Source organism: Castor canadensis, chromosome 6, assembly GCF_047511655.1.
Source record: "Castor canadensis chromosome 6, mCasCan1.hap1v2, whole genome shotgun sequence".
NCBI lineage: Eukaryota > Metazoa > Chordata > Mammalia > Rodentia > Castoridae > Castor > Castor canadensis.
Window position 1 is genome coordinate 99,060,008 of NC_133391.1, and position 24,411 is coordinate 99,084,418.

At 35.6% G+C, this 24,411-nt stretch overlaps 1 protein-coding gene across 6 annotated transcripts in view; it reads left to right on the top strand.

The window, feature by feature from the left end:
* The window catches only part of Kiaa0825 (KIAA0825 ortholog), a 420,702-nt gene that overhangs the window by 272,875 nt on the left and 123,416 nt on the right, over positions 1 to 24,411 (top strand). Inside the window, exon 22 of one of the 6 annotated variants that reach the window (XR_012449106.1) lies at positions 24,219 to 24,309. The exons of the other annotated variants lie outside the window; for them this stretch is intronic. The gene's annotated coding sequence lies outside the window, so the exon portion shown is untranslated. The remainder of the gene's footprint in view (positions 1 to 24,218; positions 24,310 to 24,411) is intronic. 6 annotated transcript variants of the gene reach the window in all.

The following is a 24,411-nucleotide window of genomic DNA, read 5'->3' on the forward strand; positions in this document are numbered from 1 at the left end:
TACACCTGCTTTTTTAAAAAAATGAAATAAGCAAATATCACAGCAGCTTGAAGTGTTTTCTTAAAAAAAAATAATAAGTTTACCTCTAGGCCTCTGGTTTTCACAGATAGAAAGCGCTATCATTAGCCTACCATCCATTTTAATTTGAAATCCTAAGAACAAAAGTCATTAATAAGTCCTTTGTCATGGATTTTAAAAAAGAAGACGCCTTTTTAGTATTTGTATGTCATCATGCCAGGCCTAGAAAATTAGGCTAATTTATTATTTAAAACACTGGTGGGATTCCTAATTGCATTCATCATTAGCTATGACACGTTTAGAACTGAGAACCATATCCAGTGAGAATTTTCCAGTTTGAATTTTGAAATAAAAATATTTTTCAAGAGATCCCTAGCTATTGCCTGTTACCATGGCAACAGTCCTATTTGTCTGAGAGCTCTGTCCGCTGCCAATGAGAGAGCGAGCAACGTCAACTAAACATACGAATACATCAAAGACAAATTCATATGCTCAATCTGATCAGCTCAATTAATGTAAGAACAGAAGCTGAAGGGGGTTAAAAGAGGGCACCCATTCAGGAGAGATGAAGCCCCTTTTAGCAGAATATACACGACGGCCTTTTGGGGGAGGAATTTAGCACACTGTCAAAAACATTATCAGAAAAAGAAAGTAGTAGGCCTCCTACACCTAACAGATATGAAGCTGTCAGACAAAGAATAGCACTATTCATTAAATGACACTTATTTTCTCCCACTTTACAAGAATACAGCGAGCAAAACAAGCAGGGGAGCAGCTGAGAAAGACACTTTTTTCTTTTGCTAGTGATGACAGACATGCAGCAATTATGGTGGTAACTAAGGAATACTAAACAAGAAGCAGCCTCCATTCTGTTTATCACCTTAAATTTCACACCACTAAATTTACATGCAACTCCTGTTTTGTTTTATTATTTATGTCTGTGAGAAATTAGATGCCTTTGTTTTTACCATAGCGCCTTGAGTTTGGTGTAGCATACCTCTAAACTCCACGAATTCTCGCACTTTTCTTGTTAAATGGCCGTTTCAAGTTGAAATGCTTTTGAAGTAAGATCGTTGCCAAAGCACAACAAAACTGCCATTTTCCATGTGAGGTGTTTATGGGCCTGGGGAGGCTAGTTCATTAGTGCAGAGAGAGAGATTATATATTACTTCTGCACAATTTTTTTTTTTGAAGCGATAGAGCCAAAAGTTGTATTAATTGTCACCGTTGCTTTCATGCTTCACTTTACCTGGTGAAATGTGTTACGGTGTATGTCCATCTGTGTTTAACGGGTCCATTTTTTTTCCCTTCACAGAAGTTGTGGGTGGTAGGTAGTAGAAAAGGGTTTGTAACAGGTGCAGGCAAGTAGGAGTTCCCCTGAGATTGCTGCCTTTTAAGAATCTTATGCCTAAACCATGATGATGTGATTTAAGGCCCATTATCAATAGTCTGCTACTTATATCTGCATGATCATGAACTGATTGATACTGACTTTGTAGCCATGTGCTCCATAACACGCTGTCAGGAAATGCTGACAGATGCAATGAAAGAACAATAAACGTGGGGCAGCCGTAATGCAAAGGTCCAGCCAAGGCTGTATGAAAACTGATAGCTAGGATATTGGCTCCTATGTTACCATATACACCAGTCCCTTGGAGAGTTTAGCTGGTGAGTGAATTAAAATGGTCTCCTGATACCTAGAAGGGGGAGAAAAAAAATCTTCATTTAAGGAATTGCCGACTTTGCCAAAACATTGCTTTATAAGAAGAGAGCCAAGATTAAAAAAAAAAAAACAAAAAAAAACCCTGTACTCGAAAATCTAGGCATGTCTGACACATCTGAGAAAGTATTCCTCAAAAATCAATACACAAAAAGAGCACTGTATCCACTTTTTATGATACCTAATCCATTTGTATAAAATTACAAGAGGAGACATTTTACTAGGATTCCTGCTTTACATGTATGGCATTTGATACCATTTTAAGAAAATTCTTGATCTTCAACTTGGTACATGAAGATGGCTGGCATTTTGCCAGTGTGGGTTTTTAACAAATGACTAGGAGAAGTCAATTTATCCATAGCAAGCCACACATTTTACTCTCTTCTCCCTGGACTTAAAATGTAGCTCTGAAAAAGTTAACTTGGATTATAAGTTAGTATTTCATCATGCCATTTCTTGCTCGCATATTATTTTATAGAGACCTTCTGTGTTATTAAGCACCGCTTGACAACTTTTAAAGATAAAATCCACGTTCCAAGATCAATACTTCAAATAACGTAGAATCCTAATGTATTTTAACATTAATTTTTGCTCCAAATCTTTTTATGGTATTAGTCACATTTAAAATGCCATTCAAAAATAAAAAATTTAAATTAAAAATGATCATCATGAAATTTGAATGATGTTATCTTCTGAGAGTACTCAGAGTATTTTAAGTGGATCATTGATAAAACATGCTTACAATTTTAATTGTATAAATTCAAGAGAATGACTATACATATTACTGACATAGCAGATGAGTTATCATTACTGTCTGAAATGCAAAGGCCTGGTTTAGAAGTCTGCTGTGGATCCTCTTTAACATACAAAACATTGACACAATAGACAATAATGGCTCCTCTGGAGCCATTAGGGCCCATCATGTCAAGGCCTGTTCAGGCATCTCTTAGCAGGTAGCACACAAATCCTTGACATGATAGATCATAACAAGGCCAAAGGAATAATTATCATTTCTTAGATTATACCATACTTTGGAATTTCATAATTTATGCTTTATAAAAATTAGAAAATATTGTCACCCATGTGAATTTTAAGTAATGCATTAATTATATTCTATTAGTAATAAACATTCTGTGCATAATACATACTCCATGTATATTGTAACCTGTATAAGCAAACCAGATCAAATGCAGTTTTTTCACACTTTTCCCTGTCTAGGAACTTAAGTCCACATTGATTGCTGTGCACATTCATAAAAAACAATTCATTCTAAGCCTTATACCTTTTATGCTAAGTGTCATCCTGGTGCTAATTTTTAATGTCCATAGCATAGACCTCTGAAAGGAGCTCTGCCTGATGGAGAGACTGACACTGACTCTGATGGGCAGGAGTACTGGTGGGCACCCAACCCACCTACCTAATTATTTTTTTGTGTGGTCTGGTTATCTAAAGCAGAACTGAGATTTTTACTAACACAATCTTTTGAAAAGAAGCTTCATCTGCCTCAAAGTTGCAGTTGTCTACCAAGTAAAGAAATAAAAATAAAATCCTCAAAGAACGAGTCCCTGGTAGTTTGAGATGGTTTATATTATCTAGAGTCTGCCAGACGAAGTGAGCAATATTGGATTGGCTAGCAAAGAAAGCATGTTTTTTCTCTTTTTGTGAATAGTTTTTATTGTGTTGAGATTAGAGACAAATAGAAATTATATTATACAATGTGGCAAGCCATTTGCTTTTCATAAAAAGAAATTTTTATCTACAGTGAAAGCTTTTGATCTTGGAGACTTTCTAAAAAGCCTTTTAAATTCAATTTTGGGTGGTGTTAGTTTGTTATTTGGTGTAAGTGTCAGTAACTGTGTATAGAAATTATGTCAGGTAGTTTTACTATTTGCATGGCAATACAAGACTTTTAAAGAATGGCCCTTTTTGAATTTTCCTTTCAAAAAATGTAAATTTAGCTTACACTTAAAAGCTTTAATGAATATAAGTCCTACGCAGACCATATACAAGAAAAGTAGTTTTCTAACTTACAACAGTCATAGTCCATGCTTTTCTATATTTTCAGATTCCAAGCAAAGCCATAAACTTTAAAACAAAACAAACAACAACAACAACAAAGAGCCTGAGTAATTGCTTTGAACTTATGTACTCATTTTAACATAGAAAATTCCCTTTTTGCTTATTGTTAGCACTCAAAAGAACTGGAGTGGGTCACACAGTTTCTGTGACTGAGAGACTGCACTGGCATAAACCTTCTGCACACTGGAGGTCACCCTTGCTATTTACAAATTTTCTACAATTTTACAAGACAAAAGTAGACCCTGCTTATTTTCAATATGCACCACAGTTTTCATGATATTTTGTTATAAATACATGGATATTATATGTCTTCCGTGTGTAGTTAGTCATATTAAGTGCAATTAAGGAGCCCATTATGAAAATCTTATGGTTGTCTGACTTTTCTGATGAAATAAGCAAATGACAAGAAGCTTTTCAAAATGAACCCAGAAGCTTTCATTATATATTACATATAATGGATTTTGAAAATCCTTCCCAATTGTTACAACAGAAATCTAGAGAAGACTTCATATGTGTTACTCATTCAATCATTTGTCAAATATAATTTTACTACATCATTCTTGGGAATAAATTTATCTACTTATGACTTGCTATAGATAAAACTATTTCTGTAGTAATTTTATTTTCACATAATTTATTGGGGGTATGCTAAAAAGTTGCCTATGTTTTTCTGCTTTTTCCACTTTAGTTTCATGATTTTATGTCCATGCAAAGTGAATTTTAATGACATGCTATTACAAAGAACAAAAATGTATTTTAAAAAATCTACTTATTAACAAGGGCATATATGTATATATGCTAAACTATTAAACTCATTATTAAAACTCTAACTTTTGCAATGACAATACATAAAAATAAAGATTAAAATGCTTAGCCTACATCTTAAAGCCATTCAAAATAGGAGCTGAAAGACAGAGAAGTATCTAATTCCATTTCAGTAAGAAAAACATTCCAAAAATGAGAGGCTTCATCATCTGGGAGCTGAGTTTCAGGTGTACCTCATACCAACAGAAAAGGAGAGTAAGAAGAAATGCAGAGAAAAAACACATTTTATCTATTTTTCTGAAATATGGAATAGGAATACCAGGAATTTTTCCTGGTGTACATTAACTTGGTATACACAGCCAATTTTCTTTCTCACAGTCATTTCATGCACTTTTTAATATTTCATTAAAATTTTTATATTCAATTTCAGAAATGTTTAGCATGATATGTCAATTATCTGGCACAAGAGCCAGAGGTCAGAAGTGAATTAATATGTAAGAAGATGATTTTAACAAATACATATGAGGTAACAAGATCAAAGGAACAGAGGGCAGATCATCACATTCTGTAGTTTAAACAGAAACCTAGAATATTCAGGGGTGTTTGTCCATGCACAGAGTAACTCAAACCCCTTTCTATTATTTATTCCACACAAAACTCCATCCACTCTCCCTGTCTCTGTTTAGGGTTCACTGGAGGGAATCAATGAGCCATACTGCAGGATCCAGATGGTCGATTTTTACAAAGAGAGGCAACTAACTGCACAGCATTTTCTTTTTTCACCTTCCTTTCTGAGAAATTGCTGGTGTTATATTTTGTGAAATCTCTCTTTCAATCTAGTCGTTGTGTCTATTGTTGAAGGCCCAACACCAAGTGTTTCCACGAAGCCCAACTCTCTTCTCCTTCCCAAACAGCATGGCACTGAGTGTACCATTCATTTTGGATTTAATGTGTGCATCTTTGAGTTATCAACCAGAAACTGTGTGTCATTACCATCAGCCAGTGAGTTTGTGTATCCAGTTGCACCAAGTACTATCTCTTTTATCCTGTTATGCTTGCTTCCCCGAGCAGAACACTGGACACTGAACAGCTGGAAATAATTTCTCCCTCCTCTGAACTCTCATAACACCTCCTCTGTACCACTTCTGTGACCCTTATCACTTCATACTTTGTATTGCAGTTATTGGAGAATGTGTTCTATCTCCTCTCTAGGATGAAAATTCCTTGGGAGAAGAACTATGTCTTACACACCTTTGTATACTACCATCACCACAAAAGCCATACTTAGCACCATATTTTCACTTAAGATTTTCATTAAATTAGCTAGCATTTATTGAATACCTTGGTACAGAGCAATTGCCAAGAATTGTACAGTACAAAGTTTCATTGTTTATGCCATTAAAGAGGCTCTAATACAGTGGGTGGGAGAGAAATGAATATGAATAACACCAGGACAGGACTAGAACAGAGTGAATGGGTTGTGCTGGGAATGGAATCAGACAGTGTTAAGCTTCCAAGTGCAAATTTGGCAATAAGATATGTGTTGTCTTTAAACCCAATTTCAATGGCATAGTCTACAGCAAAGAATTCTTCCTCTGGGGGTAGGAAAGGAACCTGAACAGAAAGGATTTTCATTCAGTCTCATCCCATTAAAAGGAGCAATAGGTGAAAGAATCTCCTAAGCTTGACTGCCAGAAAAGATCTCAGGTCAAATAGAAGGAGACATCATACAAAGCCAGCTCTCATATATTTGTGGAATAAATGAAGACAGATCCTCACTACATTATTTACTGATGGAACAAGCCAAATAATAAACAACCCCATCTTAAACACAGCATTCAACTGAGAACTTTGTAGTTCATATGTAGAAAATCTTATTTCTAGAGACTAATGTTTATATTTCTTTACATAAATAACATGTACTATTATGCATTAAATATGATCATAATAAATTCCATTTTAGTCTGGAATTTTACTATTTTATTTTTCAGTCCAGTAACTGAGTGGCTGGCTTGATCTCTTAATCGAATACTGGATTCAGGTTCCTGACAGAAGACATTACACATAATCATTCATTCTCCCACAGGTGTTTAAATTTTAATTTAAATTTGTTTTAGGCTAGAAAAGAATTTCTAGTTGAGCCTGGTGGTACACACCTGTAATCCTAGCACTGGGAGGCTGAGCCAAGAAGATTGTGAGTTCAAGGTCAGTCTAGGCTACAAAGTGAGACCTTGTCTCAAAAAATAAAAGAATTTCTATGTGTGATAAATATAAAGCACTGTGTTGTATTCTGAGGGGTCATGAATTGACTCTCCCTACAGAAGCAGAAGTCAGAGTATCTTGTTCTTAGCAGAAACCCTTGGTAAATATTTGTTGAATTTAACTTCATTTATCCATGAGTAACACCTGAATATGTATGTGTTGCAATAATGCTAAAAGATTTAGTATAGAAAAATCCTTTTAAATCTTCACTTACTCTTCCCCCAAATGACCAAATCCTTGCATATCTGCAGTAAAAATGTCTCATGTCCTTTGATCCTGCAGCTTTTCTGGTTTACCAACAATAATTTTATTCTTAGATTGATAAGGAAGTAACTCTATAATGCTAATCAATAAATATATCCTAAAAGTGTGATTTCCAAAAAACACTATAGTAATGAGAGAGGAGGAATGGTCTTGCTTTCTATATTACCATCTGGTATGGTTTGACTATGGTTTGATTGTGTCCTCCAAGGGTTCCTGTCCTCAGTATGGCAGTGTGGGAAGCGGTGGAACTTTTCATAAGTAGAGTTTAGTACAAGGTAAGTAGGTCATTAGGGGAGGGATTAACATAATTCTCATGACCCCAGTTAGTTTTCACAAGAAAGCATTGTTATAAAAGATCAAGACTGGCCTTTCCCTGCTCTCTGGCTTCCTGCCTTGCCATTTGATCATCCTCACATGTATCCCTGCCATGATGTCATCCACTGGGATGAGATGTAGTCAAAGGGATCTTCACCAGAGCTGAGCAGATATATTGGTACCATGCTTTTTACCTACAAAACTCTGAGCTAAATAAATCTTTTGCATCAGTATTTCGTTATAACAACAGAAACAAATACCTCATCTTTGGCAGAAAAAATTAAGATAATAAATATAATCTAGCCTGTCATAAGTGCCAAATTCTACAGGATTCTATACAACCTCAGAGGAAGGCAATCTCTCTTTTTGGCTGGAATAGTTATAGTTTAATCTGGGAAGTAGTATAAATTGACCTGGAATTTGAAAGATGAAACCTCATCCAAATGGGTGAAGATTTATAGGAATGGTTAGCACAAAGCAAATGATGTGAACAAAGATTGAAAGGCTGAAAAAGGTATATGGCACCCTGCAAGACCATGAACAAACCATGTGGCTGAAATGAAAGAAGACTAGAAACACAGATAGGAGCCAGGTCACAGTGGGCCTTATATTCCAGAGGAAGGAATATTCCCTTGATTCCTTGGGCTTTGGGGCACAGTGGCATGGTAAACAACTTTTTGAAAAAGTTTGAATTATAAAATCATACCAGTTGAAGGCACATTGGATAAAAAGCATGTTTATTGCATCACTGTTCACAGCAGGCAAGCTATAAAACCAGCCTGCATGCCTTCAGCTGATGACTGGATAAAGAAAATGTGGTGCATTATATACACGATGGAGTATTATTTAGCCATACAGAAGAATGAAATGATGTTATTTGCAGAAAAATGGATGGAACTGGAGATCATCATGCTAAGTGAAATACCCAGGGTCAGAAACGCAAAGGTCTCATGTTTTCTCTCATCTTATGGAATGTAGACCTAACATTATATATATAAGTGGACTGTTTGGAGGGATAGGGGAGCAAGGAGAGGAAAAAAGAATAATGGAGGTGAAAAATATCAAAATACATTGTGCCTATGTATGAAGATGGTATAAGGAAACCCACTGAAAGCTGTTGAAAGATTGCGAGGAGGAAGGATGGGGAAAAGAGAGAGCAATAGAGGAGTTAATCTGATCAAAGTACAATACAAGCATGTGTGAAAAACTATGGTGAAACCCCTTTGTACAATTAATATATGCTAATAAAATATACATTTACTGGGTAAGAGATTTACATGTATTGAAGTCACATGATACTTAGATATTGATGACAACAGCTGTTTTTTTAATTTAAATATTCTGCATTTTGCCTTCCGTCCTTTAACCAGGAGGATTCAGTTATGCTCTGAGGTGTTTATTTTTAAATATTAGAAGTGTTTTTAAATCTGGGCTCATGCCCATAGTCCTAACTACTCAGGAGACAGAGATGTATAGGATTGCAGTTCGAAGCCAGCCCAAGCAAATAGTTCATGAGACCCTATCTCAAAAATGCCCATCACCAAAAAAGGCTGGTGGTAGAGTGGCTCAAGGTGTAGGCGCTGAGCTCAACAACCAGTACCAAAAAAAGTGGGTTTTGGAGGCTGGGGGGTGTGGCTTAAGTGGTCGATAACTCATCTAGCATGTGTGAGACCCTAGGTTTGTTCTTCAGCATGGCAAAATGAAATATAATAAAGAAAGAAGGAGAGAGAGAGAGCAAGAGAGAGAGAAAGGCTGATTGAGGTACTTTAACAGGGAGCCAAGACTACATTGAGGAAAAGAGTAAGAAGACAGTTGAAGTCTATCTGGCACAGGGAAGATAATGTGTTTACAAAAACACTGTATTTAAATTGGAGCAGTTTTAATGATTCTCTTCACCTCCAAAATCCATAACTCCCCATTCCTAGCTAGTTTTTTATGAAAAAAAGGAAGAGTTGGCTTAGAACCATCAGTAGTAAATAAAGGAATGCAAACTCTTTGGACATTTGAAGTAAACCCTGAGAAGATGTAACAAATATCACAATAAATTCTTAGTGGATATCACAGGGAATGAACAGCAAGGGTTGGTACTGTGCAGTCACCTGTCATAAATACAAATGCGCAAATTCAAGCCCTGCTCACAATGTAACCAATTCAGAAGGCCTGGGAATGAAGCACAGTCATCTCTGTAATCAATTCTACAGACAATTTGGATGCATACTTGTTTGAAAACTCTTACTTCAATTTGTTCTTTCTATTGTGCTTTCTTATTACTTAGGCAATCACATGAACAAATTCTGGAAAGGATTGATGGCTACAACACCCACACTCAAAGGTTGACGTCAGTATTGTTAATGATATCTTGAATAGTTTCCCTTTAATTTCTCCTTATTTTCTCGAAGTAACTCATTAAAAACTATTGAGAAGGAAATAGTTTGTGTAAGCAACTTTGCCAAGTTTAACTGAGGGCTTAGTCAGTGTAAAGGTAGACTTTAATGAGAAACTTTACCTACTTAGTCGGGGTCTTAGCATCCTGTGAAAGAGAAGTATTCCATATTCATCCAAAGTTCTATGAATGTTATTTCCATAACTTTTTTGGAATTTCTCAGACAGTTCTTTACACTACATCATTTTGTCAATTTTTATTATTATATGTATTTTTGGGCAGTATTGAGGTTTGAACTCAGGTCCTCAGACTTACTAGGCAGGCGCTCTACCACTTGAGCCACTCTGCCAGCCCTCATTTTGTTGATTTTTAAATGATGAAAGCATGTCAGAATGAAACAAGTTCTTTCCCAATGTATTTACATCTTCTGAGTTCAGGATCTTATGTTATAATTGTTATATGTTTATGTTATACTTACTGGTCTGGAAAACTCTCAAAGACAACAAGATGCAGGTATATTTTTGACTTGGGGGAAACACTGATGTCATTAATGTTTTAGAAAACAAATTCTCAAATTGATCTCACATTGCCTTTTTAAATCTCTAAATAGATGTCAACATACATAAAACCCAGTCATATGACCATATAGCTACTGTACACATTACTCAAATTTTTATCACAACTTTATTATTTTTCCCCTTTAAATTTTTTAAGCATTAAGACGTTAATGTGGAGGATGGTTTGCAGAGATACAGCAATGTACATATTTCCAACAGACAGGTAGCTGAGCAGGCTTAAATATAATATAATAATTTACATTGTGACAAGTTCTTTATCATGTATAAAAAATCAAAAGCAATTACAGAGTTAGACTTTAGCTCTATTTCAGGCACCATCTCAAATATCTTGCTATCTTCAGATGCTTCTGTTTGGAACTTGTGTAATCACCTTTCACAGTCACAAATAAGTTACTGAGTCTCTCCAATGATAGTCATGAAAATACATTTTAATTGAGTTTGGCATGTCAAAACCCTTTCTGGGGTTTTATGTTTGATGTACCATGCCACATTTTCAATGAATAAAAACCTGTCTCCTTGCATATTTATTACACATTTTCCGTTAGTGAGATTTTGTTACACAAGCAGTTGCCTTATTATTTTTTACACCTGCACTTTGATATCACAGTGGTTCATTGTCAATCGACGTAATGTATCAGAAGTGGCACAGCTAATGAGCACACAGTTGCCTTTAGTTCATTTTACATCATGAAAGCCTACTGGGGAATAGGCTGTAAAAAATCGAGGGAGGGGTTCTGACATTTTATAAATGTCATATGTCAATCCTACATTGTGGTAGCTGTGAAACACTGCATTCTGATGGTATCAGTCATATGATAGGCCATTTCACTAGCAGGCAATGAGATTTTATTTTAGCACTAAAGAAAGGGGTGTGTACGTGTATGAGAGAGCGAGAAAGAGAGAGAGACACACACAGAGAAAGGCAAAGAGAGAGGAACTTGTTTTACAAGTTAATTTTAACCCTTTGGGTTTATGTACATCAATCAGGAAAGACTTCATTACTTTATTAATAAACATACAGACACAAAATAATTTTGGTGACAAAGCGAAAATAGTCATGTAAAAACTTAAATTCTACTTTTCTATTATCAAACATAAAAATATTTTGATCTTAAAGCAGTAATAATTGAGATATTTAGGAGTATTTTCTGTTTCTATAAATTTAAACTGGAATTTGTACTAGAGAAGTAAAAGGCCAGGACATGTTATTTAAAATTAGCATTATTTTAAGGTATATTTACAAAACTTACATATGATATGAGGTGTTAATAGACAATATTAGTCATTATTCATTACTGCATGAGGGTTTGGATTTTGCATGTAAAAGAAACTACATTATTAATTGCAGAATAGCAAAGATATTTTCATTTTCCCACTGTTAAGAGTTTATGGACTATCCTTTGTCTTATGATAACTGTAGAATTATGAACTCAGAATCTGATGGCAAAGACTAGGTAGAATATTTTCAATTCTGAAGTGTTTTTATTTTTTAACTACTTAATTTAATATTCAAATCTACCTATTTTCAAATTGAAAATTTCTTCTCTTTGAGGCAAATTGGGTGTGTCTGTGCATTTAATGTCAGAGAACTCCTTGAATAACTCAGTTTGGCCCAGTTCTGACCAACTAGAAAGCTAAGAGAGGGCAAAAAAGGAAAGTATTAAAGATTCAAACTGTGAAACTGTGGTGTTAACACAGTTAAATGAGCCTCAGCAAATCTCCATATCTTCTAATCAAACACTTTGATTAGAAACCTTTGTCAATCAGGTCAACATCTTCCAGTGTTGCCTTTCTGTAGTTGACATAGGCCACACTCCCAACAGCTACCAGGTTATCCCTTTTCCTACCAGACTAAAAGTCAGAGCATGGATCCCCACCATTATGTAGTATCTTTATCACCTCCAGACCAATGCTCTTACACCAGACCCTACCACACAATCTAGCGGCATGGAGGCAGGCACTATCTTGCTATTTAAGAGAAATGACTTGTTTTCAGTTTATGTAACTAGTTAGTAGCAGAGCCAGGAACAAATCATGACTTTTATCATTTTTTAGCCTAGTAACTCTTCCCACCCCTCAACTCTTTGTCCATAAATACACTCAGATTCCTCCCACGTTGTAAGTTTTTATGTGAACTTAATAATCCATACCATGAAGCGAAGCTTTATTGAATATCTTTTAGGCCAAACACATCTAGGCCCTATTTTCTGAGCATGATCTAATTTTGAGTCTAATATTCAGTAACTATCATTCAAAGAATATGGTGAGAAACCAGTTGCTTTCTAAAACCATGAAAATATTACAACCTGTACAGTGAGTCTCTTTGTGATGACTGGATGACTCAGTACAACTTGGGAAATCCTGTCCTATTTTATTGAAGACGAGTTGGATGGGGATGCCAGGCAGCCTCACCATAGAGAAACTGCCGGTTGTCCTATCTTTCTCCTAAGATTTCTGTGATACTTCTAATTCATTTTTTTTACATTAGAATGGTGAAATCTAGCAGAAAGGACAATGGGAACAAATTGTTTTAGTTCTGATGATAGATACATTTAGCTTACCAACATAAAAAATGAACATTCCACTTTCTAGGAACTTAACTCTGCTTTATAATGAAACAAATACATATTTCCAATTTTTTTTTCTTGGATGGTACTGGGGGTTAAACTCAGGGCTTTGTGTTTGCTAGGCAAGCATTCTACCACTTGAACCACTCCACCAGCCCCATATTTCCAACTTTAAAAATTGCCCCTACAAAATGAAAACGTGACCTTATATGAAAAGATCATTTTGGAGGAAATTCTACAATTATATTTACTAATAAACACTACCATTAGAGCTAAAATTTGCTCAGTTTGTGTATTTTTTAAGAGAGCAGTTGGTTGCAATTAAAAAACATTTCTAATATATGGACTGATCATATTGGCTAAACATGGTAATATAGCTTACATTTCTTTTTCTCTTTTCTAATGAAGTCTGAGCTGAGGGATCTTAATTTCACATTTTAAATTTTGGGGTGCATGTTGATTTCAAAATATTATTGAAAAAATTTCAAGCTGTAACTTAAAGATTTAGAAAATTCCCATTTTGAGCCCCAAATGGATTTTTATGTTAAGACGTAATAAAAACTGTAAGCACCTAGATATTTTGTGTGGTAAGAGTTAGGCCTCCATTGTTTTACTTCTAGCTGTCTCCTTAGCAAATATGTATATATGCAATTGTGTATTATTTGAATTTATGAATTTTAACTGTCTAGCATTGAAATGGTTCATGTGAATGTTTTCTTCTCAAAAGTAAGAATAATATTACTTTTACTTTTAACTGTATTTGTTACTTGACAGACAGAGCTTGTTGTGGTTCTATCATCTATAAATAATTATAAGTTATAACCTTCATTTCCTTTAAATGAAGGAGGCAGCAATTCAAAAATACCTTTTTCTCATAAAAGCTGAAAATAAGAACTTTGTTTTTGGCAGTATTGTTATAAATAATCTGCCTAAACTATTAACTATAAATACGTTGTTAGAGACATGCCAAGAGTAGACAACCCATTAAATTTTCTTTGTTTAAAACTATCCAGTTCTGTTGTTTGGTAAGACAATTTATTCATACAATCATATAAAAATCATATTTAATAAAGAACAATACAAGGCAAAGAGAAAAAATGTCTTTATCCATAAGCAACCAGATGAGAAATGGATTTTTATTCAGTCAGATCCTTTTAGTCAATGAAACAGCATTTTCATGCATATTGCACTCAAGTGATAATTAATATAGTCTAATTCAGGACATGATGCCTGAATTGATGTACTGTCATCGATACCCCATGTTAAAATCAAACCTTGACAGGGGTTTAACACCCTGGAACAGGTCATCATACGATAATACTCTTTGCCTCTCAGTATTTGTCTTCAACCAAGCAAAGTATTACAAGACGGGGTAAGAGGGGAAAAGAAGGGAAATAATTACAAATGAAGAGTGACGCGGGCTGTGAATAGAACATATGTTAGGCTAGGCAGAAGCATCAGTGAATTATATCATTTCATGATGAGGCGGCACTGGGGCTGAACGGGCCTATTTTAAACCTTGATGTATTTTATCTCTACTGTATTTGGACTGTCATCTTTGGAGAAAGACTTGGTATAATTGAGAGTCAACTCCAATCTACATGACTCGAGCATGAAGTGGGGGCCAGATGAGCACTGCTATGGAGGCCAGGGAAGTTTCTAATAAGATAAAATGAACATTCACCATTTATGCCTTACAGTTACAAATGCATTCTCTGTGTACAGTGTTCAGAGTTACAGCTTCCAAATGTCATTCATATTACAAAGTTCGAGAAGTATTCTAATAATTACGATAGATAGGGAGGCCAGTTCATTTTAATGCTCATTTTAGGGGAATAGAATCAAAAGCTGTTTTACATTAGACCTTTGTAAAAACCTATTAGGTGTAATCAGCATAATTTGTTCATAGTGCATTCTCATTATGTTTGATTTTATTTGGCTATTTCACTAAAATCCTTCTCATTTTTGCATATATTAAGCTAAATACTTTTTACCTTCTTTCTTGAAATTTATCTTGATAACATCTGATAGAAGAAATTACTCCCTTCTCTGAGATGTGCTTTAAGCACTTCACCCTCAACTGCCTTCCTTATTTCATAATGCAGTCTGTTTGGAGCATGCATGTACATGTTTTATCTCCTCAAATTTGGCTACAAACTCCTAAAGGCATGACCATAGTTCATTTTGTGTGTCTAGGATAGTGCTAGGAACATCACTCCACCTTGTCTAACAGATCAGCAAAGTTTTTTAGAGAAGTAAATAGTCTGGGTCTATGCATATATGTAATATATACATAATATCTATTGGGTTTGGGAATAGTTCACCTTTTTTCATACTCATTTCCAACTAATTAATCAACATTGTTTTGTTGAAAAATTATGAAGTGTATCTGGCTCTAATTCTATGAAGCTAGCTGTATGAACAATCACTTCTAATGTCTGTATAGAATTCACACTCTTTTTCTTTCTACTTGTAAATTCCTTTCCTAATATGCTGAAAATTCAGTGGGAAGAAGCTTTCACTTGATCTCAAATTCTTAAGTGAGCTCATGAAAAGTAGAACGGGCTGTGCTCAACAATTCAGGACTAGGCCTCACCAAGTCACGTTTCCTGGGCGTGTCTTGTCACTCACCTATTAATCTTCTGCCAAGAGAACAACCTGTCTATGTAGACCAGTAAACTTCCCCTCTCTCCGTGACAGCAGGTTGTGCTAACCCAACCCATCAAGCTAGAGAGCATTGGTGCCTCTCCTTTTTTATTCCCCCCGCCTTAGAAGGCGGGCTACCTGCCAATTGTTTACTTTCCCACCTATAATAGAAGTTGCTCCTTTAGCTAGAGTCTTGGAAGAACACTTAGCAAATTCAAAAGTTTTTGTGAAATAGTCAGAATTTTGTTTAGCCATGACCTTTGAGCTCATTCCTTACAATACCAAGTGCAAGCAGATGTTGCTATTATTGTCACATTCTGGGATGTTTTATATAAAGTTTAGTAAGATTGATAACCATTGCTGTTTCCTGTTGAGGAGCGTATGTCTAGCAAGGGCATATATTTGTGTTCACTGCCTTCAAAATGTAACTGAAACAAATGAATTGCCATCTCATTTTGACAACTTTCTGAAACCCTAATATTTAAACTTCTTAAAATTTTGATGTTCAATACATTTAATTCAGTTTACTAATATATATCAATAGTGGAACTCTTAACTAAAATCAAATTATAATTTAAGATATATGCAATTTTGGAGATATTTTTCATTTGTTAATGAAATTCCTTATAAATATTGAAATGAATAAATAGATTTTATCATTCTAACACAATTTAAAAGCAGATTAGGTATCCTCCCTTTTACAAAGGAATTAAATTTTAGTCTTTGCAAAGGAAGACAGATTATATAAGCTTACTGTATGCTTTTTTATCTTAATGTAAATTATTTTAAAATATAAAATACTCTCAATATTTTCTAATATGTGTAAACTGGTTGAACTATTTTATTAGGTAAGATATGTATACTGCATTGTGATACCAATTTGTTACTTAAATGTTTAGCAATATGGTTATTCATTTGAAATTTTATAAGAAGCCTCAGGAAATATATATATACATATATTTGTGTATGTTCATATGTGTATATATGAATTTTTCCACAATTATCGGTCTTTTAATAATTTCGACTTGGTCAGTTGTCCATAAAAATGTCAGAGAAAGTTTTCATTTTAGGCGTGTACTCTTATTTTCCAGATGAGAAACAGATATAAATATTTAGTAACTTTATCAAGATAAACTAAAATAGTTAATGGCTCTAGCAAAGGAACTCATGAATGCTGACACCTTATTCCTTGTTCCATTACATTTCAAAAAATAAATTATCTCCTTTTACTTAAGCTTCCAAAAGTCATTTAACTTTTATAATTAATATTAGCACCATATCTCTAACTTCAGTGTTAAATTTTAAGTGTTAAAATTCATATTAGGAATTCCAAATTAATAAGGAGAGTAGAATTCATCTTAACAATTTAATAGTTGTGAATTTGAGTAATGCTATATATAAACCTGAAACAAAAAGGATTTGCATGTATCTATATTGCCATGGAAGATCAAACCCACAGTTTCAGCCTGTGCCCATTTCTTAGGAAATTTTATTGTTTAGTTTATACGGAATTTAAGAAGTTAAGTAGAGAAAAATATCAAACTTCACAGAAAACTGAATGGAAACAAACAAAAATAAATCCTTTCACTTTGTAAGTGAAGAGTAGCATGTTAACGGGAGGGTCATGAGTTTATGAACCTTGAGTTCTCCATGAATTGCTCACACTTACAGCATGGTCTGGGGTTACCTTACCTAGTGTCACCTATCCCCACACCAATAAGAGATACTTTTTGGCAGGAGACAGACCATCACTTCAAAAACTAAAATACTCAGAAGAATGGAATTTTGGCATCTCTGTAGTTTGGCATCTCCTAACTTTCTACGAATGCAGAAGGGACAGAAAGCTACAGGAATGAGATGTGAGAAACAAGGGGGATAAGAAAAAGCAAATCTAACAAATAACCAGAGCCTTCAAAATAAACTACAGATATTCCCTACAGTAGTTCAAATTAGTTCTTTCTATCCCAAAATAAAGACCATTTAAGTGCCATCAAATAAGTATTGCCCTCAAATTCTAGCCATTCTTCATCTTGACTTCTTCTGAGCTAATGGCAACTGGAAGAGACCAGCAATTACCTGTTGCCTCAGTGGTACATTTTTATCATAACCACACTCTTAAGAAAGAAGAAACTACTGACATCAGTGAAAGGCACCAAACTGGAATGTAAGTCAGCAGCATACCAAGCACATTTCACATCTGGAGGTCTTTCTTTATGCCAAGTCCTATACAACAAAGAAACTTTCATCAATAATTGTAGGGTGAAAAGAGGCCCCACAGTGGCTAATGCTTGTTATTCCAGGTACTTGGAAGGCAGAGACCCGGGATGATTGAGGTCCAAGGACAGCTTGGGCAAAAAGTTTTGAGATCCCCATGTCAATCAATAAGCCCAACATGGTGGCGGCTAGCCTGTCATCCCAGCTATGAGGGAGGTTGTACATAGAAGGATCACAGTCTGAGGCTGGCTCTAGACAAAAACATGAGACTGTACCTGAAAAATAATTGAAGTAAAAAAGGTCTGGGAGCGTGGCTCAAGGGGCAGAGCACCTGCCTAGCAATGTGAGGCACCGAATTCAAACCCTAGTGACACCAAAAGAATAATAATAATAATAGTGAAAATAATGATGTTTTGGGGAAGCACATGTAGTGAGACTTTTCTTGACATAATTGCAATTATTTCATCATTAAATAAGGAAAAATGTAAATCAACACTCTTTAGTTACATTAATGTATTTTACATTGGTGCACCATCATTGGTTATTTTGAATTTTAAACACAGGACATATGCTGGGGTTGTTGCTCAGTGGTACAGCACTTGCCTAGCATGTACAAGGTCCTGGGTTCAATCCCCAGCACCACAACAATTGTTTTAAATTAAAAACAGGACAGTGTCATTGGACAGGAATTGGAGATACCAACTTCACTTAATTTGCAGTGACTGCAAATGTATCCTGGGACTTAGTTTGAAATGGTCACACACCCATTGCCTGGGCTCATCATGTCACATTAAGTTCTCTGAATTAACTTCCATCTAGAAGAACGTTTATTAAAGAGGAATTAAATGTGCTAACTTGAAGCTCACATCTATATTATTAAAATTCCACTGTAACCATACTAACAGTTGCCTGGAATGTAGCCCGTAAAAGGATTTTTGGGGAGAAGTATTTTATTACTCATACTTAGAACTGGCAGTACATGGAGATAGTGAAACACAAGCCAACACTTTTTGTATTGAAGTCCTCTACCAGCTAAGCACCCACTGCCTGCCTGATGCTGAAGGCTGCAACCAACGTCCTGCAATCAATCTTCCATTGACTTTTTTAGGGTTTTTTTTTTTCCTTCTCCCTGAAGTACTGGGGTTTGAACTCAGTATGAGGGCCTCACACTTGCTAGGCATACTGTCTACCACTTGACAGAACTTTTTCCTTTAGATTGTTTTTCAGATAGGTTCTCATGTTTTTAAACAGGCTTGCCTTAGAGTGCTATCTTCCTACCTTTCTCCAGAATAGCTGAAATTACAGACATTTACCATCATGCCTGGCTTATTTGTTGAGATGGAGGTCGCACTTACTTTTTGCCCAGTCTGGCCCTGACCCATCCTCCTGATCTCCCTTCCTACCTTATTCCCCCACCCACATACCTGGGATTACAGGCATGTACCCCATGTCCTGCCAATTTAAGGGGTTTTGTTTGTTTTGCTTTTGATACGTAAAATGACAAAAAAGTCAAGTGAGACAGTGGCTTTTGTCTCACTGTGTAGTATAAAGTTTGAAGACACTGAACTAGTGAATATAATATAATGCATATAACATAACTACCTTTTTGAGTATTTTTCAACAAATGATTATATTGATTTGGTTATTTCATTCGCATTAAGACTTCCACCAGATTTCGAAAGGCAATCATTCTTCCTTTCTTTGGAACAAGGTCCTCATTATGTTTTTTTAAGTGTGTTTATGTTATCAGAGTTGTCCAAGAAATAAGGAAAACTTTTCTGCCTTTACAATATTATTTTTTAGCAAACATTAAAGGCATCTGAAAAGATAGCTAGAGGAAACAGCTCCACCATGAGGAATCCTGTTCTGGGCCAATGACCTTTTCCAACATATTATCATGTAGAAGGGGACAAAGACAGAGGAACAGGGTGTGGACTTTAAGTTACATCCACCACAACAGGAGTTTCCTACTATAGGTAGGTCAAGAAAGGAGAGAGGACCATCACATAGCACCCATAATCAGGGGCTGTCAGGTTAAGAGTGATTTGTTATCCAATGTGGTTCTTATTTGGGTTAGGTTCCTCATGCAGAGGCCTTAACTTAATTTTAAGAAGTGACTGATAGAATTTTATTTATTCCTGTATTTAAATCATCTCTGGTGACTGTCAGAACAGTACAGGTTCCACAACTCCTGACAAGCACAAAACCTGTAGCAGCTTTCAGAATGTGCAGAATTGGCACATTGTTTGCCTTGGCAAACAGTGTGTTTAAAGCTGTTTTTATAGAAGTTTCCATTATTTTTACAAAGCTGCTACAGAATTTAAGCTTTTTATCATTCCACATTTGAAATGCATGTGTGTTTGTTTATGGATAGATAAAATCAAACGGAAAATAGGAAAGCAAACCCAGGTTTTGTGCTAAATTTCTGCCCAAATAGGTGCTAAATCACTACTCAAGAGATTTGTAATTAGAGCTGCAAATAAATATGTCTACTCAAATTAGACAAATTGACCTCTGATTTCTCTGATTCTAAATTTTCTTTCAGCATCTGTATTGATCAGCCTCTGTTTCCCTCATTATAGTCATCTTGTAATTTTATTGAATTTCTGTTTGGAATTGAACCTAATAAGTTTTTATTTCATAACCTTTCCCTTAAAAATAGCTCTGGTACTATTTTTAACGCTTCCACCTTTATTTGGGGAACTAATGCACATCAGAGATGGGGAAAAAAATCTGGGTTGATATTTCGTATCTGTGAGACAGTGGGCACTTAAGAGATTACAAGGGTATTGAAGATACAGTGAGTTAAAGCCACCACCTGCAGGCTCACTGTTTCACTTCCTGTCTCCTGATAGAGTTTCCTTAATTTCCACCTTTTTAGATACTTCCTTCTGGAAAGTTTTGGTAAAAGTAGGGTTTAGGTTAACCCAGGATCTTTTATCCACATTCCCCAGAAGATAACTTACAAGGGAGCAAAAGAAATAGACATGGCTAGAGTTCTTATACCTTCCTCCTTGTGGTCTTGCTTGAATTAAAGAGAAGGTCATCACCAGGAGCTTTTCTGGGAGCCTCAGTTCTACTCAAGTGCACAACAATAGGAGCATCTCAAGATTGATGGATTCCTACAACAGTAGCCTCAGACACACCATGACAAACTGAGTTACAGTTACTGTTTGGTCTCAAACACAGCCTGGCACCACCAATGAGGTAATTTTTCAAATACATCATTTAGTGGTAACTACTAAATGTTTAAATTTAGCATACATTTCTGGAAATTCAGTAGATAGGAACCTGACATTTCAAAAAATCTTTTATTAAGATGTACAGAGGGAAGTTGTCCTTAATACAATAACTTTCTTTGGCTTCTAAATATATTTTTCAGCAGAAAAAGCCTAATTTTAGTTCATCATTTCTTAGGCACTTGAAATTTTTGCATGAGCAATGTAGAGAACTCTTGTGTGAATACATAGTGATTTTCTTTAAAATCCTGATTTGACAAATAAGGTATTTCAGTTCCTCAGAAAAATTGTACCTGTTTTCTAAACAGAAGGAGGATACAGCAGCTAATTAGGTACCCATTTTCATTTATAGAATGATAATTAGTGACACTATAAGATCTGGCAAGTGAGAATTCATGAAAAACTGCTTGCTTGCTTTTAAGCATTTAGTAAAGTGCTGATTGTCTTTGTATCTCACGATAACATTGCAGACCTTTGAATGTTTCTGAAAAGACTAGTGTGTATTATGTTTCTAGCTACAAATCATTAGCTATCACTCTAAAGACTGATCCATATAATATGTGTAACTGCAGTAATGTTAGATGTAATTTAATAATAGCTCTCATTAATTCACTCAGCGCTAGTGGTAAAGGCTTTGTATACATGATCTCATTTCATCCTCAAGATGAAATTGGAGGTATAGGTTTAATATTTTCATTTAACATATGAGGACACTTAGTCCCAGAGAAAATAAGTTATATTTTCTAGAACATACAGGCTAGTAAAAATTGAGCCTGTTTCAACTTCTATTCTAGGCAAATTAAAGTCTAAATCAGAATATCATGTGACCCCAGGAATGTGTGGGACAGGCTTATGGATTGTAGCAGTGAGAGCCCATGATAACCTTAGAAAAGAAGCAAATTAAATTCCCTGAATGCCAGCCGCAGCATCAAGCCACAGGCCTCCATAGATGGAGCCAGGATTTCAACACTGCATCGTCTAGCTCAAAAGCTTCTGTTATACCCTCTGTGATTTGTGAGCTACCCACTAGATGGCAGGTACTACGGGATCCAGAGATGAGTAACATTCACCTGCTATTGGAAAGCCTGCAGTCCAAAGGAGGAGACTGACACATGGACTCATTTTAATTACTCATGGTATTTGGTCACTAAAGGCATGGGTGGAATTATCAGGAATCAAGGCAGGGGTAGTAACCAGTGAGAGTTTATTAGGAAATTTATCTGAGCTGAATTTTGAATAGCAGACAATTAAACACACACACACACACACACACACAAACACACACATTCATGAATCTTGCTATGCCACTTTGTCCGAGTCTGCCAATCAGAAAGAAACAGAAGAAACAAAAGAATGTTGTTACAACTCTACTTTGCTTGATTTGACTTTGTAGCCATGTTGACACTACATTTGATCTACCCTTGTCCTGAATAACATGCTGACTTCTTGATTAGGGGGTTCTGTTTTGTTATCAGTGCATTAGGCAATGTGCCACTCAGGTAGCAGAATTTGATTATAGTATTCATCTCTGCTTTCTGAACTGCTGTGTGTTTTCTCTGGTGTTGGCTGATATGTGACCTTTGCAGTTTTTTATTTAGAAAAGTTTCCTCAGGAACTAGCAGGGTGGACTAACCCCCACCCCGGCCCTAGCTTCTGGTTTTTATTTTCTGGTCATGGCAGTATGTGCTACACTTAAGAAGTCTAAGCCTATGATTACAGGGCTGCTTTATCTAAGAGCTGAGAGGAGCAGATCAAAAGCGATACCATTAACTTTGGCATTACCATTCATTACCTAATGGACTCTTCACTCTCCATAACTTTCTTAGCCTTGTTGAGCCTGGCCAATGGCCAAAGAAATCTAAATGTGTTGATGAATTTTACTTAAATCCTTTCACCAGGCCAACATGTAGAAAATAGCTCTCTTCATTAGTGACAACCTGAAATCATATTCTCTTTTCAAGAAAGTTCAATTGTCCCTCTTTTAAAATAAGATCTTTCAGTATGCAAAATTTATGCTCCATATGGGCAGTTTGTAATTTTCTTAACATCTGTTTAAGACAGCATCAGGTATATCTAACAAAATGAAATGGACCAGATATCTTCAGCTACAAGAAATCCCATTAAGAAACTGAGAGTCAGATAAAAATCTAAAGAACATATAAAAAGCCAGAGCATGTTTTAATACAAATGTTTTCTGAAGTATTTATTTGTTCATTCAACAGTATTTATTAAATGCCTACTGCATGCCTGACATTGCTTTAGGCACTTAGAATATGTCAGTGAACAAACAAAAGTACTTCCCTTTAACACATTTGTGCTCTAGAATTATCTTCTTTTTGGAGAAATCAAAAGTTATTTCAATACCAGGGCTGAGTTTTAAGTTCATATAAACTACATGTGCAGCTTTTGATTTTATTTAATTCACCAGTTTGAAACCTTATGTAATACATAATACCTGTAATTTTTTTTTCTTCTATGCATATCCTTTCATTTAACAAATGCACAGTGAGCAACCACTGAACACCAGTCTATGAACAGGACAGAGAGCCACCTGCAGGGAGCTCAGTCCGGATGAGAAATTGATATTAACATACAAGTATGCATACAGAGATTAGGGTGTGATGTCATTAGTAAAAGTGATACAATGTTTTTACATCATTAAGAGAAAGCTGGGCAGGGGAATTGGGAAAGGTGGAGAAATGAATGGATTGACCAAGGGATACTACACAGAGAAGGTAACATTTAAGGGACTAGAGCCATTCTTGGCAGACGACCTCAAAAGCAAAGGGTAAAGGGAAAAAGGCCAAGGTGAATTTGGTTGAAACGTCTTGTAATTAAAAATTGAAAGAAAAAAAAAGAAACTTTGAGGTCTTTTGCACTTCCCTGGGAGTTGTGGCCACAAAATAGTGATGTTTCCTTATCAAATCCCTTCATCAATAAGATATGCTTACATTTTCAAGTATTTTTCCATTAAAAAAAAAGAAACAGCAAAATAATACACCTTGACTGGTACATAATAGTACTGGCAAATTGTACCAAATCCAGATTGTACAGAGAATTTGATGGTATGCTCCAAGTTTATACTTACTCAGTAAAAATGAGGGGAGGGAGCTCCCTGATGAATCTTCACGCTATACATTGTGTGTAAAGGAGTGACCTTGTCCACAGGGTGACTGGCACAGGCTAAGGCAGCGTCCCGTGGTGGAGAGAATGCAGAGAATTGCCGTTTGGTGTCAGCTTCCTTGCACGGCATCTTAAGGTATAATTAAGTATTATTTGGACCAATTCACAGTGGGGCGACATTGGCAAGGATTTTTGCGGACTTTGCGAAGAATACCAGCTTCTTCCTACATTTTCAGAA